The sequence below is a fragment of the Papio anubis genome, chromosome 4, assembly GCF_008728515.1.
Source record: "Papio anubis isolate 15944 chromosome 4, Panubis1.0, whole genome shotgun sequence".
NCBI classification, from domain to species: Eukaryota; Metazoa; Chordata; class Mammalia; order Primates; family Cercopithecidae; genus Papio; species Papio anubis.
Window position 1 is genome coordinate 43,049,854 of NC_044979.1, and position 14,723 is coordinate 43,064,576.

Below are 14,723 nucleotides of genomic sequence, written 5' to 3' on the forward strand. Positions count from 1 at the left end.
GGTCAGGAGTTTGAGACCAACCTGAGCAGCATGATGAAACCCTGTCTCCCCTAAAAATACAAAAATTAGCCAGGCGTGCTGGTGCATGTCTATAATCCCAGCTACTCGGGAGGCTGAGGCATAAGAATCCCTTGAACAGGGAAGTAGAGGTAGCAGTAAGCAGAGATCACGCCACTGCACTCCAGCCTGGGCAACAGAGCAAAACTGAGAAAAAACAACAACAAAAAAAGCATTTTCTTAGCATTTATAATAATCTATTTTTGTCCATGGAAAGGAACCACATTCAGTAAATTACTCTTGCATTTTTTTTCTCTTAGCATGTTACAAGCCATGATTATCTGTAGCATAAAATCTATTTTTTATCAGTTTTTTTCCCAAAAGCCAAGAAATTGATGGAATATAATTAATTAATTTGCTTTCATTGTGCAAAAATGTGGGCTCTATTGAGTTATTGATTCAATTGTGAATATATGACCTAAACATTTTATTTCACCTTGTTAAGACTAGATTGAAACAAATAATTAATTAACCAAAAATAGTTGCTTCTGAGTCTTGAGCAACTACACAGAACTGACTTATAAACTGAGCCTGATTTTCCATTCTCTTTTGAGAATTCTGGCCCAAAAGAGCTAGACTCTTAAATGCACACTTTTAATAAAGTAAGTAATCTACTTTTTCCCCTTTAAAATTTAAAAATAAAAGAGCCATACCTCTTCGGATGGACTTATTCATCCAGACGCAACATTGGAAGGAAGATTTTAGTGCTGATTGAGTTCTCAAGGCTTTCATTTCTTTTTTTTTTTTTTTTTTTTTTGAAGATCATTTCTGTCTTTAAAGATAACTCCTAGCTAATTGGAAACAGTATGATCTGATGGAATGAACAAAGGATAAAGGATTGAAAATGTTGAGGTCTAATACCTACCATGTCAGTGACCACTGCTATGTGTTCCAACTACATTGCATAGCCCCTCAGTCTTCATTTTGCTTTCTGCAAGATGTGGAATTTCTCATTTCACACTATAAGTGTGCTAGTGAACACAGGAAGGGTGGATGAAAAACATTACCGTCTCTGACAATCTTAATATAGCAGTGTTATTATTTATGAGATAAAGCTAAATTTATGTCCTTGAAGTATATGTACATGGGAGGAACACAAAATAAACACACTTGTTAGCATCAACTGACAAGTACAACGTAATACAGCCTGAACTTAGCACATAAATGTTGAAGAAATCCAATGTAGGAAGTGATCAGAGTTGAGTTGCATTGATTTAATACATTTTCCAGGAAGAAAGGCATGTTTTAGCTAGGTTTTTTAAAAAATTAAAAGTAATCTTTAGGTTTTGAAGTGAGACAGCCTTTAGATATTCTTTTGAAGGATGGTCTCTATGGAAGACATACTCTAAGATGACCCACAAGGAGCCTTGAATAATGACCCCTCCTTGAGTGCAGGTGAAACCTATTACTTGCTTCTAAACCATAGAATATGGTAAAGGTGATAAGATGTCAATTTCTGTGACTTTGTTTTGTTATGTAATACTTTGCCTTAACAGACTGGAGGCAGAGAGATTCTCTTTTTGGCTGTGAAGAAGCAAACAGCCATATTACATACTACCCATGGAGAGGGCCACCAGGCAGGAAGTTTTCTGGGGCCTGAGGTCATCAGTCATATATCTACAAGGAAATAAACTCTTTCAACAACCTCAAGTAAACTTGGAAGCACGTTCTTTTCCAGTGGAGCTTCCAGGTCAGGACACAGGTAATCCATGCCAGGACTCATGATTCATGGAACTGTGTGATAAAACTATGTGTTGCTTTAAACCATTAAGTTTGGGGTAAGTTGTTATTCTGAAAAATAAAATGAATAATATAATCTAATATCTTCTTATGATGGAATGCTATCAGTAAAATAATTTTACTTTGCATTTCAATATGCTTTATTTCTAAATTGTATATATAATTACTGTAAATACACAGATTGTCATTGAAGTTTCATTTCCTTCTTAGTTTATTACACAACAATAAAAATACATAAAAATTATTATCTTTTTCTCCTGCCTACCCAATGGATTACCTCTAGCACACTTAGGGTTTCTGCAAACACTTTAGAGAACTGGTGCTTGAATCTGGGGTTTTGCTGGTTGTAGATCAAGTATTTGTGTACAGTACGTTCAATTTTACTTCAAAAAATGCCTTGCTTATTACAATCTACATATTGTTACTATTTCTACCAAGTGCCAGATGTCCAGCAGCAGCTGACCTTCACTGGACCCCATGAAAGACTCAAAAGTGTGGAAGAGAATAGTAGTGGAACACTGTGGGAAGGGGCAGAGGTGAAGACAACATCACCCTGGGTCTAGTTGTGTTTAACCTTCAAGTCAGGCCATAAGAGTCTGAAGTTTGCTTGTTCAAACAAATAAACAACCCATACTTACTAGTTTTTACCTGCATTCTATCTTTCTAAGGAATACATAGAATATGTATATATATGGGATAGTGCATTTATACACAGTCTTGGTACATTCTACCTCCACTTCCTTACATTTTGCCCTCTTTTTTAATTTAGAATTTTATGAGTGAGGTCAAATTGACCAAAGATTCTAGATGGTCAGGACACTATATGTATTTTATAGGGAACAACTGGAAAAAGCCATTTTACTTAAAATTTGGGACAGTCACATCACTTATTCCCTTCTGTGATAAGTACAAAGTAGATTTCAAGTTGGATATTTAAAAATCAATGACTGTTAACAGACTTTATCTTCTATTACCAACCATTAGGGGACTAAAGTTGAGGAAGTCCTGGGGATAAGTAGATAATTGTCATTTACTCCGTAATTACTGCACATAAAGTGTGAGGATGGAAAATTGACCTAGGTTACATCTTTTTTTTTTTTTTTTTTTTTGAGACGGAGTCTTGCTAGGTTACATCTTTTAATCCTTACACTAGCTCTCTCAGGTTCAGTAGAGAAGAGTGATTTAAAGCACTACTCCAGAATCAGAATGTTGGGTTCTTATGCCCACTCTACCACTTTATGTAACTTTGGCACATAAAGTGTATATACTTTTTCTCTGCTCCAGGCTTCTAAATCAGTCATGCATTCAACAAGTACATATTAGTACATTCTATGAGCCACTTATTCTTTCAGGCGCTGGGAATTTAAGAGTGAACAAAATAGTCTAAATCCCACCTGGAGATCATGCTCTAGGGGGAAGAATTGAGATGATGGTAAAATAAACAAACAGATACATGAAATGTTAGGTGGTAGCAAGTGCTCTAAAGAAAAATAAAGCATAATAATTTGAATGGAGAAAAACAGGAGGAGGATGCTATTTCTGCAGAATGGTCAGCAAAAATCTCTCTGAGAAGGAAGGTGTCCTTTGAGCAGAGATTGATAGCATGTATAGACAGATGCATGCATATATCTGGGGGAAGAAATTTCAAAAAGGGTGAAGAAGAAGTCCCAGGGCCCAAAGAAGAGAACGTACATGCTTTGGAGAGAGTCAGAAGGCCAATGTGGCTAGAGTAGAATGAGTCAGAAAGAGACTGGGGAGAAATACTCCCAGAGAGGTTGCAGGGACAAGATCATGTTCGGCCTTACAGGATGAATGGAGCTGAAGGTTACTAGAAGTTTTTGGAAATTCTAATATGATACCATCTTTCTTACGCTTTAAAAAGAATTCTTGCTAGTGTGTAAACAATACATTGCAGAGAACAAGAATGGGAATAGGGAGACCAGTTAGAAGGTCATTGCAATAATTCAGATGAGAGATGATGTTGGGTTTGACTACAGTAGGATTCCAAGTGTATTTTGAAGGTACAGCCAATTGCATTTGCTGATGGATTGGAATAAAATGTAAGAAAAAGTTGTGAATAATGATACTCAGATTTTGGTAAATGGAAAAGTTGAATTGTTATTGACTGGGTTGGAGGAAACCGGAATTAGAAAAACTTGGAGAACATATAAATAATTTTGTTTTGACCATGACAAAATCTTAAACATCTAAAGAGAGATATTAAGTGGGAGGTGAATACACAAAGTTCAGAGAAGTGGATGGGTTGTCCTGGTGCTTAGTCATACTTAAAACCATAGTAAGAGGTCCAATTACAAAGAGAAGATTATCTTTATCAGGAGAACATGTCTTCCCTACCTTCTCCTTAGTCTTATTTACATGGTAGTGTGTTGACTATTTTGAGTCTATATTAATGTTTTCCATTTTAATAAAAGTCCAGGAGATACGCCAATACAAAAGAAAAAGATTTGTTCAAACATTATCTCCCAAATATACAAAAATAATACATTACTCAGTCCAGAGGGCTGATTTAACTTTAAATTATCTAACTTATAGACTGAGAGCATTAAATATCATCAGTAAAAATAAATATATTCATGTACAAGTATTTTTGGCATGTATTTCTGGTTTTTGGTCTCTCTCTGTTATATGATGAATTCTTTTTCTTGTACAGGTATTTTTCAATATCCCCTCTGCTTATTTTTTCTAATGTTCCTTCCTTTTGCCTGTGCCATTTTATTTACTTTATATACTTTACTTTGCATTTTCTCTTCAATTTTCTTTAGCGTTCAATCCAATCCACATTTAGACTCTCAAATGATTTCATGCCCTTAGCACTTCCTTCTCTGTCATCTTTTCTGTTCAGTTTTGACCCTCAGTAGCTGGTGATATTTAGCTTGGAGAAGGGCAGAACAAAGTTGTGACTTAAATGCTCTCAATTTACTCCACAAGCATTTGTGGAATACGGCTCTTAGATAGCATAAGTTTAAGATAGGTATCACTTATTTACTGTCTTTTTAAAGATTCAAGTCTAGTTGGAAAAACATAATGTTCCAAGAAGAAAAAAAAATCAGTGTGGAAATAATGGTAATTTTTTCTATTAAAAGTTATGCACACAAATATAGAAGTGCAAATGAGTAGTTGAGTACTGTAATGGGGTAATGTTTAAGAATGGTGTACATTGTCTTAATATATTTCCCATTACCTTAAATTGTGGGAAGGTATACATGTGTGACATTGAAAATATTTCACAAGAGTGGAGGCAGGGGCACCAACCAATCTGACTTTCATTGGGTGTCCTTGTAAAATGCAAATTAAAACCATCATGAGATACCATTACACATCTATCAGAATGGCTATTTTAAAAAGTGTTGTTGAGAACATGGAACTGAAATTCTCATATATTGCTGGTGGAAATGAAAAATTGTACAGTCACTTTGGAAAGCAGTTCTGCCAATACAGTTAAACCTATCTTTATGATACAATCTGGCAAGTACCGTCCTATGTATTTACCAAGATAAAAGAAAATTGTGTTTACATAAATACTTGTAAGTAAAAGTTTATAGTGCCTTTATTCATAATTGCTTCAGACTGGAAAAAAAGAAACAAAATATCTCTCAATTGGACAAATTGTCATATATCCATACATGGAAATATCAAAAAAGAAATAATAAAGAGTTATTGATACAAGAAATGGCTTGGATGAATGTTATCATTATACTTAGGGAAAGAAACCAAATTAGAATATTTATATGTAATAGGTGATGATTCCTTGCTATGACATTCCAAAAAAACAAAACTATAGCAAAAACATCAGCAAAATTACAACAAAAACATTAGTAATTGCCAAGGGCTATGGATGTGGTAAGGGGTTGATTACAAATAGACATGAAAAAATTGGAGGGATGATGAAACTGATCTATATTTTGCTTTTGGTGTTTGTTACATGACAATATATGTAAAGATTCATGGAACTATACACTATAAAAAGAAACTTTTATTTTATGTTAAATTATACTCCATTAAATGTGGCTTTAAATTTTTTTAATGAAAAAGAGACAGAAAGGAAAACAAAATCTGTTTCCTGAATATGATAATCCGGTGTTTTGAAACTGAGTTTAAGTTTGAGTAGTCTATCAAAGAGAGTAATACATCATGTGCCCTGAAATTAATTCTATTTCATTTTCACTGTTAACAGAAAGTCTTCATTTCATGAAGTAGATAGTTTTAGGAGAAATTCACCTATGGGAGGGAGAAAAGACAAGGACATCTGCCTAAATATACTGATATTCCTAAACACGGAAGGACATAAGATTAAGCTATGCTAAAAGCTATACCGTGTATTGAGTACCTTCCTTATGTAAAATGTTTCATATATAATCTCAAATATTGTATAACATTTCTACAAGGTGGATGCCACTTTTATTATTTCTTGATTACTGATGGGCAAACAGTTTCAGATAATTTAAGCATTTTGTTTAGAATATGGCTGAGCCAGATTTCAAACACAGATTATTCTGATTCCACAGTTTATATTTTCTCTCTGACACTATCCTGTCTCCTAAATCATTCTCATGAATGTCTTCTCAATGAGAGAATAGTCTAAGTTTGAATTATTCTGTATTTTGGCTAGAGATATAAAATACTGAATTCCTCTTGTCAAAAACTTAGACTGCTTCATAAAATATTTCCCACTTATCCAGCTATTCAAAGGATGCATCATTTAATTCCGGACTAATCTTACACTGCTCCCTCCTTTGCACCTGTGCTGAGAATAATACTGTTTCTGGTCTTCTCTTAGGGTCTTCGCCAGCCATTTCAGATCTTTCCTAAGATCTTAGTATGGACAGTGGAATTTTTAAACAAATTGTTATATAACTCAGGATAATTACACAATTAATTCAGATATATCTCTTATGTACTCTGGCAATGTAGTCCTTTAAACATAGTCATCTAAAGACTATATGTTGGGTCAGGTGCAGTGGCTCACACCTGTAATCCCAGCACTTTGGGAGGCTGAGGTGGGCAGATTACTTGAAGCCAGGAGTTTGGGACCAGCCTGGCCAACATGGCAAAACCCTGTCTCTACTAAAAATACAAAAATTAGCCAGGTGTGGTTACACACACCTGTAGTCCCAGCTACTTGGGAGGCTGAGGCACGAGGATCACTTGAGCCCCAGAGGTGGAGGTTGCAGTGAGCCAAGATTGTGCCACTGCACTCCAGCCTGGGTGATAAGGAAGAAAGAAAGATTATGTGTCCTATAAATAACTGTAAGTTCTTTAAAGAGAAAATTTATCTCTTATTTTCTGGTATACCTTATGACATTAACTCAAAATCCTCCTAAATAAGAGATATTTAATAAACATTTTTGAAGAAATAAAGGAAGAAAGGAAGGAATGAAAATGATAATGGAGAATACATTAAAAATGTTTGGAGTTGGATGGACTTACATCCAAGTTCAAGCTTTCTCATTTACTAGTTTGTTAACTTTGACTTCATTATTTAACCGTGCTGAGACTCACTTTCCTCTCCTATAAAGTGAGGCTAATCATAGCACCTATCTATTGTGAATTATTGTGAGGACTAAATGGGGAAAAATATGTAAAGTGCTTATTAGCACAGTTCCAAACGTAGTAAGTGTTTGAGGTACAATATTTATTAATAATGTTAGTATGAATTCTATTATTCTATTCTATATTGTTTCATTAATAAAAACTATAAATTAATGATAATACTTAGGTGTTTTCTAAATTTCCTTTACTTTTAAAATTCTCCTTTTGAATTCTAACACTGATACATAATTTAGAGAATATGACTATATGAGTAGAATGATTTAGTCCAGTTTTAAGTTATTTTCCTTGGCCTGAAGGGAAATGTGGTTATAAGAGACAGGAAAAGTTGGGGTGGCCGCTCTGGATATTTCATCTATATCCATAACCGTATCTGCTATTCTCATGTTTGTGTAGTAGACATCATTTGAAAATGATTAATTTGATATAAACATAACATTGAAAACTCCATAAGAATAAGTAACATAAAATTAATCTGTGATTCCTAAGGTTAATAATTGGTGGCTCTAAGTATGGCTCAAGCATAAGCTAAATCAACCCCTGGATTTATGCCTATTAAGTTAGTGTTAGAGAAGTGGGTCTATCTGGGACCAATTTTCAAGAGGCCCTAAAGAGTTTCTTAAGGAGAGAACTTGTTCTGATGGAAAGGAAAGCCTGCAAGCAAGCTTTTGCCAGACACAAGGTTTCTGTGTCCAAAAGCATAAGCTATTTCTGAGCAAGCATTGTAAATATCCTTTGGATTAGCCCCTCAATTTAATCAATAAATCTGAGTCCCTCTGAGGAATCAGGGATGGAAGCAGAGTGGCTGTAATTAACAATGGAAAGAATTATCTCATACAAGAGAAAACACCTCTAAATTTCATTGCAGTGAAGTCTTGAGACAATTCAGTTTCATTTTGTGTTCTCCAATTTTTTTTTTTTTTTTTTTTCAAATCAGCAGCAGTTGGGCTGCTAAATGAGAATGGCTGGCCATGGCTGGTGGAGATTAGAAAATTTGAGGAGCAAAGTGCTGTGTATGTCATGTGATGAATGGAAGATCGGCCTCTGAGTTTCACAGAAGATGTTCTCTTGGGACTCCATCCTTAAGAAAGGGGGCACTTCGTCAAGGGGCTTAGAGAGAAAATATAAACCAAACACAATTCCTCACTGTACATTAAGAGTTTTATTTAAAAGGACGGTATTATGTTACCAGTGAACTTCCCTACATGCAAAAGTGGCATTACTTTTTAATATTTGAGCAACATCCCCTTCTAAAGTGCACTAGTTTTGATTTTCCTTGTAACCAGTGAATTTTTCCTTGCCGTTAGAATGATTTCTATAACCATGGAACAAAGAGTAATTTAGCCCATGCAAGTTGTGACTTTGAACATTTTGCACATCAACCAACTCTTCTAACTGGTCACAGTCAGAGCAATGATGGAACCAAACAAAACAAAACAAAACAAAACAAAACAAAACAAAACAAAACAAAAAACAAAAACAAAGACAGTGCTTGAAAGTTGCTGTGAGAAACTAGTAATCTTATATAGTTGGGTGTTCATTCCATCTGTACAGGAAAAGCAAGGAGACAAAATATTGGTTAAAAAAAAAAAGCCTAAAGCTAGTAATTAGGAGCAGCGGAAAGCAATGACACATTTAGATTATTGCACTTCACTTTGTATTGGTATCAGCTTCTGAATATTTCAGCAGCATTCATTTACATACCCACTGAGGATTGCTGAGCAGAAATTACCCTTTGTTCTCAGGGATAGAATTCAGTGGGGTTACAAGTTTTATCTAGACTTTGGCCCCTTCGAATAGAAAGAGCTTTGTGATAATGTATTGAATAATATGTAATCTTCACTTTTGTTAAGTAAAACCACAGGATTTTCCTTTCCTACATAATCATTTGTAAGTGTTTATGTCATGAGAATCAAAAATTTGTCTATTGTGAAGATATGCTTTGATGAGACTCTTCTAAAAGTAGTTGTGAAATGTAATGTGTGACACCTGGATTTTAATACTTGTCCTACCCATCTCTCCTAGTCATCTCCCAGTACCACCTACCACTCCAGCTCAGAGAAGGCAAGAGTTTTTCCAAAGGTCACACAGTTAGTAACTGAGAAACAGTAACTCAGGTCTCTCTAAGCCCACAATACAGTCTCATTTCTCAGGCTGGTCAGACAGACTCAACTAAGAGCTCCCAAATTAAGTCCAGGGTCTAAGGTAAGTCATTCTTATGAGACTAAATGAATATTAGCTGCAAAGTACATGATCTGATGGGTGCTAAGAACAATCTAGGCCTTGAACACAGCTATTTGAATTGAAAAAAAAAAAAAAAAACAGAAAGCACGTTTTTAACTTCATACACAGATACTAAATAAAACTGAGTTGATAAAGAATGGAAAAGTCTGAATAGAGAGGGAGAATATTTCCCCAAAGAACTTTCTAAACCACCAAAGTGTCTTTTTCAAGTCATGTTCTTATCTGTTTCCACCCTTGCTCCACAGTCTCCTCAAAGACCCTTTGCCAGGTAAGTTTAGATGTATTATAAACATACTCTTGTGAACAAGAGCCATAATTCTCCTCCACGCGGGGCCCTGCTGCTGATGACAATCAGCCCCAGGTAGCCTTTCACTTACCAATCCCTGTTGGCTCCAAAATAAGTTTTGAAAAAAGTGAATCAGAGCTGAGGATCCAAATGATAAGTAAAATGAAGGAATGCTTGTGTTTTCACAGCTTGTGTTTTTGAGGTGGTCAAAAGTCACGGAGCTGACCCACCCCCGAGAGCCCTCATCATTGCATTCATCTATTAACAACCATTCCTGTTTGAGTTCAGGCTGCTAACCTTTTCTCCAGAGTCATGTTTGAAGATTAGCCTTGTAGTCAGGCTAATAGCAATTCCTCCAAAATAAACCACAACCTATATTTCCCTGTTATTCTGTTTTAAAGTTTAACATCCTTAGAGTTTACATCAGAAGTACCTATTAAATGAACACAGTAGAAACAGTATACATTATTTTTAAGGAAGATGTGAGTTGGAAAGAAATGATTTTCCCCAGGATGAAGGCTGACACCAGAATTAAGTTAAAAAAAATTAAAGCTGTCTAGTATCAAGTCAGGATAGCTAGAATTTACTCAGGACACCTTGGTCAAATCTCTACTCAGTACCCTGAACCATTACCCCAAGCAAGATGCTAGGCTCTGGGCTATGTTAGACTCTTTCAGACTTTCAGAAAATTTTTCTTCTTGTTGAGTAGAAAATATGAGTGTGTAGAGAACAGCCATACAAAACAGTGGGAGCAACAAATGAGCTGAACATATAACAAAGAACTCAGAAAAGAAAGAGGCTGTTTTGTTTGGATGCCAGGGAAAGTTTCATAGAGAGGTAGCACAGAATGGAGCTTTAGTAAGTGGATATTTCCATTTTAAAACACTTAGCAAACAGTTCTATTTTGTGTGTTCAATATTTCAAAGATACATACTGGGTGTTGTGCAAGACCACAAAATTAAGTATTGATATTTGGGAAACCCTGCTTGGAAAACATAAAGAACCATGGAGGAAAGCCTACATGAGCTTGGTGGAGTTAGCAAAAGTTTCAAAGTAGAAGTGTTGTTTGTGAGGAATCCTGTAGGGTTGGTATACCTCCAGCAAGTGGGCAAGAATGCAAAAATTAAGCCACTTTAACATTGAATGTAATAGACTAAGTTTATGAACTAAACCTATGCTTAAGAGGAAACTTAGATATTGTGTAATCCATTCACTGGAGGACAAGTTCAAATCATCTCTTACTTTCCTAGAATTTTTTTGAGGGAGTATTTGTGTCACCCTACCCATTTTCATATTTCTTTGGAATACAAGCATGCTTGCATTTTTTTGCATATTCACATTTTGATTGCAAATATGAAGTTGAATATATTTTTCTCTTTTAGATTAATTACTTGTACTAGCAAGTAGCAAAGGTGGGAATAGAGAATTACTTCCAAAGCAGCTTTTATTTTAGTTTGAAATACAATCTGGGCATTTCTGTGGCCAACTGAATGGGCTAGAAATCACATTCTTCTAGAGGTTAACATGAGTCTGTATATCCCGAGTTCCTGCTGACTGACAGCAGTTGGAGAGTGGCTATGTAGAAGGGAAAAGTCAGTTTGTATTAAAATTTAACTGCATATATTACGTAAAGTAAGCCCACAGATGCATTCAAACCTTCAAGCACACTTTGAAAGATCAAAACAAACCATAACTTGCTGAATTTGAATGTAAGGAGTATTTGGAATATGTGTTTTTGAACTAACCAACACCCCCAAAAGGCTATGTGCTTGTATAAATACATCCATATAGAGCAGTACCAGGAAACTTATTCTTGTTATTATATATTCAGGTGAGACAAGTGGCTTTTTGCTGTTGATTGTCAGAGTGTTTTATTGAAGGCTTGTACTCTACTAAAGAAAGCAAGGTCAGTGCTGGGGTAAATTTCTGGCAGATATTTAAACTTCTGAGAGGGTGAATGCCATTTAGAAATAATGTGGTTTTTATTAAATAAATCTGTCTAATAATATTAAGGTGCTATTTTAATGTTAAGAACAGACAAAGCCAATCTTAGGTACTAAGAGATGGGGGCAGAAGGTTGGGGTCACGGCAGGGAGGGAGTTGAGCCCTAGTTGCACCTGGTTAAGGCTGACACTGAGAACAGGAAAAGATGAAAAACAAAACTCCACTTTATTTCCATACGGGAGGACGGTTTATTTTTATTTAAATTCCCCTTTGCTTTACTGAATTTTCAACAGAGTGAAGTATAAAATTTAAACATATTTCTAATATGGAATGGAAGTAATAGATTTTTTGTACAGATATGAAAGCCAGATTTTTGTTTTTAGTAATTCAGTGAAAATTGAGAATAAACGTTACAAATATAAAATAAGGATATTGTTAATATGATTCAGCATACCATGAAATTATAATGCAGATTTTCAAATGTTAAAGTAAGTTTATACCTGTATTTTCTTTAATTATCTATGCTAGTGAACAAATTGCTATGTTTTTAGTGGATCTAAAATTCACAAGCATGGATAATCTGACTAAAGCTTAGCAGTTTGTGTATTTACCTTATTTGACAAAATACAGTTATTCATCCCAAGAGGAAATATTTAAAACCTTATTAATATTATCTCCATAGTACCTTTTATTTTCAGTAGCTCTACGTTAATAATAGTCTCACAATTCATCTTTAAAGATACAATTAATACTAGCACTCTTCTATAAAAAAATTGTTTGGAGTATGCATAACTGAAACCAAAACTCTAACAAATTTTGAGAACCTTGTAAACTGAAACTACATGGGATTGATACTTAAATCCCCAAATGCATTTAAGTCTTAACAGAAGAATGATTATTACACCTATGAGATTTTTGTCATTAATATGGCTTTAGTGGCCAGTGGGAATGGGCTCAACTCTTTTTTTTTTTTTTTTTTTTTTGAGACGGAGTCTCGCTCTGTCGCCAGGGTTGGAGTGCAGTGGCCGGATCTCAGCTCACTGCAAGCTCCGCCTCCCGGGTTCACGCCATTCTCCCGAGTAGCTGGGACTACAAGCGCCCGCCACCTCGCCTGGCTAGTTTTTTTTGTATTTTTTAGTAGAGACGGGGTTTCACCGTGTTAGCCAGGATGGTCTCGATCTCCTGACCTCGTGATCCGCCCACCTCGGCCTCCCAAAGTGCTGGGATTACAGGCTTGAGCCACTGCGCCCGGCCAAAGGCTCAACTCTTAAGGAAAGTTAGACACCAAAGCCACAGGCCATCCAATGAGACAAAAACCTCACAGTAACTAAGGGAAAATAATAAATAATGAGAAACCGTTACCACCAGCTACACAAAGCAGGCTCAAAACAGGTTATGGAAGAATGAAATAACACAGAAGGGGAATGTAGGCATTGAAAAGCAAATCTTGTAGTTCTTAGAACATTTTGTCCATTGTCTTAGAGAACTGGTATTGGAGGAAGGAAGAAAAGAAAGAAAGAAAAAAAGAAACAAAGGAGCAAAGGATGAAAGGAAGGAAGAAAAAGAGAAAGGAGAAAAAGAAATGTATTGATTATAGTTACAAGAGAATAATTTGAATTTTTCTAGCATAATTAAAAGACAAACATTTAAGGTGTTGGATACCCCAATTACACAGATTTGATCTTTGCAAATTATACAGATGTATTAAATTATCACATGTATTCCCCAAATATGTATAACAATTATGCATCAACAAAAAATAAAATTAATTTTAGAAAAAATAAATGCATTGATTAAGGCAGAATTTTTTGCATTGAAGGTTTATAATTTCTGAAAGTCTTGGAAAATGTTTTGGGGTTTTTGAGAAAGGCAACAGTGTGATTTGATCACATGGGTGATTCACTGATACTTCATCTTCATCGACCCTGGTTATTGCTGTTTCATTTCCGTAGTTTTCACACCATCCCCCCGATATCACCTCACATTTTATGACCTAAAAAAGACAAAATATTTTAATTTCCTTCTTTTAAATTCTGACATGATTTTGTCCCCTATTTTGTGGTACGGTATCTTTAGTTATGTTATTTATTTTAAAATTTTCATTTTAGTGGAGAGTGAAAGAAACTAAATCTCTTTAGGTATATTAATTTAATATTTTCTTAACCTTCAGCTTCATTTCTTGCATTTTCTCAATATCTTTTTCTAAAAAAACAAAAACAAACTCCTGCTCTTACTAATGTGTTTCCTTCCTTCGAAAGTGGTAGCACAGTTCCAGGTAGCTTGGATTTGCCTTTCTACATCATTGCTCTCTCTTCTCTCTTCTTCCCTCACTCCAGCACTCACATTCAATCATCAACAAGATCAGGGGTCTCCAACCCTTGGGTCAGGGACTGGGACCTGTCTGTGGCCTCTTAGGAGCTGGGCCACACAACAGGAGGTGAGCTGCTGGAAAATATTACCACCTGAGCTCCACCTCCTGTCAGATCAGCGGGGGCATTAGCTTATCATAGGAGCACAAACCCTACTGTGAACTGCGCGTGTGAGGGATCTAGGTTGCGCACTCCTTGTGAGAATCTAACTAATGCCTGATGATCTGAGGTGGAATGGTTTCATCCTCTCCCACTCCCCTTCCATGGAAAAATTGTCTTCTACAAAACCGGTCTCTGGTGCCAAAAAGGTGGGGGACTCCTGAGGAGCATTTCCGTCTCAGTACTAGAGTCTCACATCTCTTATTTTTCTTTTCCACTGTTATTGCCCTAGAAGAGAACCTTATTAAATACTCTAGAAGATTCTTGAAATGTTTCTTAATGCGTCTTTTCAAGTCATGTGTGCACACACACACACACACACACACAGACACACAGACACAGTTTAGCCAGAATTT

The 14,723-nt window shown here is 35.7% G+C and overlaps 1 long non-coding RNA gene across 2 annotated transcripts in view; it reads right to left on the bottom strand.

The window, feature by feature from the left end:
* LOC103883185 overlaps positions 1-14,723 on the bottom strand; it is a 52,829-nt gene that overhangs the window by 6,732 nt on the left and 31,374 nt on the right. The window contains exons 1-2 of one of the 2 annotated variants that reach the window (XR_002521155.2): positions 1,703-1,790; positions 711-868 (exon numbers count right to left, since the gene is read on the bottom strand). This is a non-coding gene — a long non-coding RNA (uncharacterized LOC103883185). Of the gene's footprint in view, positions 1-710; positions 869-1,702; positions 1,791-14,723 lie in introns of those variants that run through there. The other variant, XR_001901137.3, reaches the window with a different exon arrangement.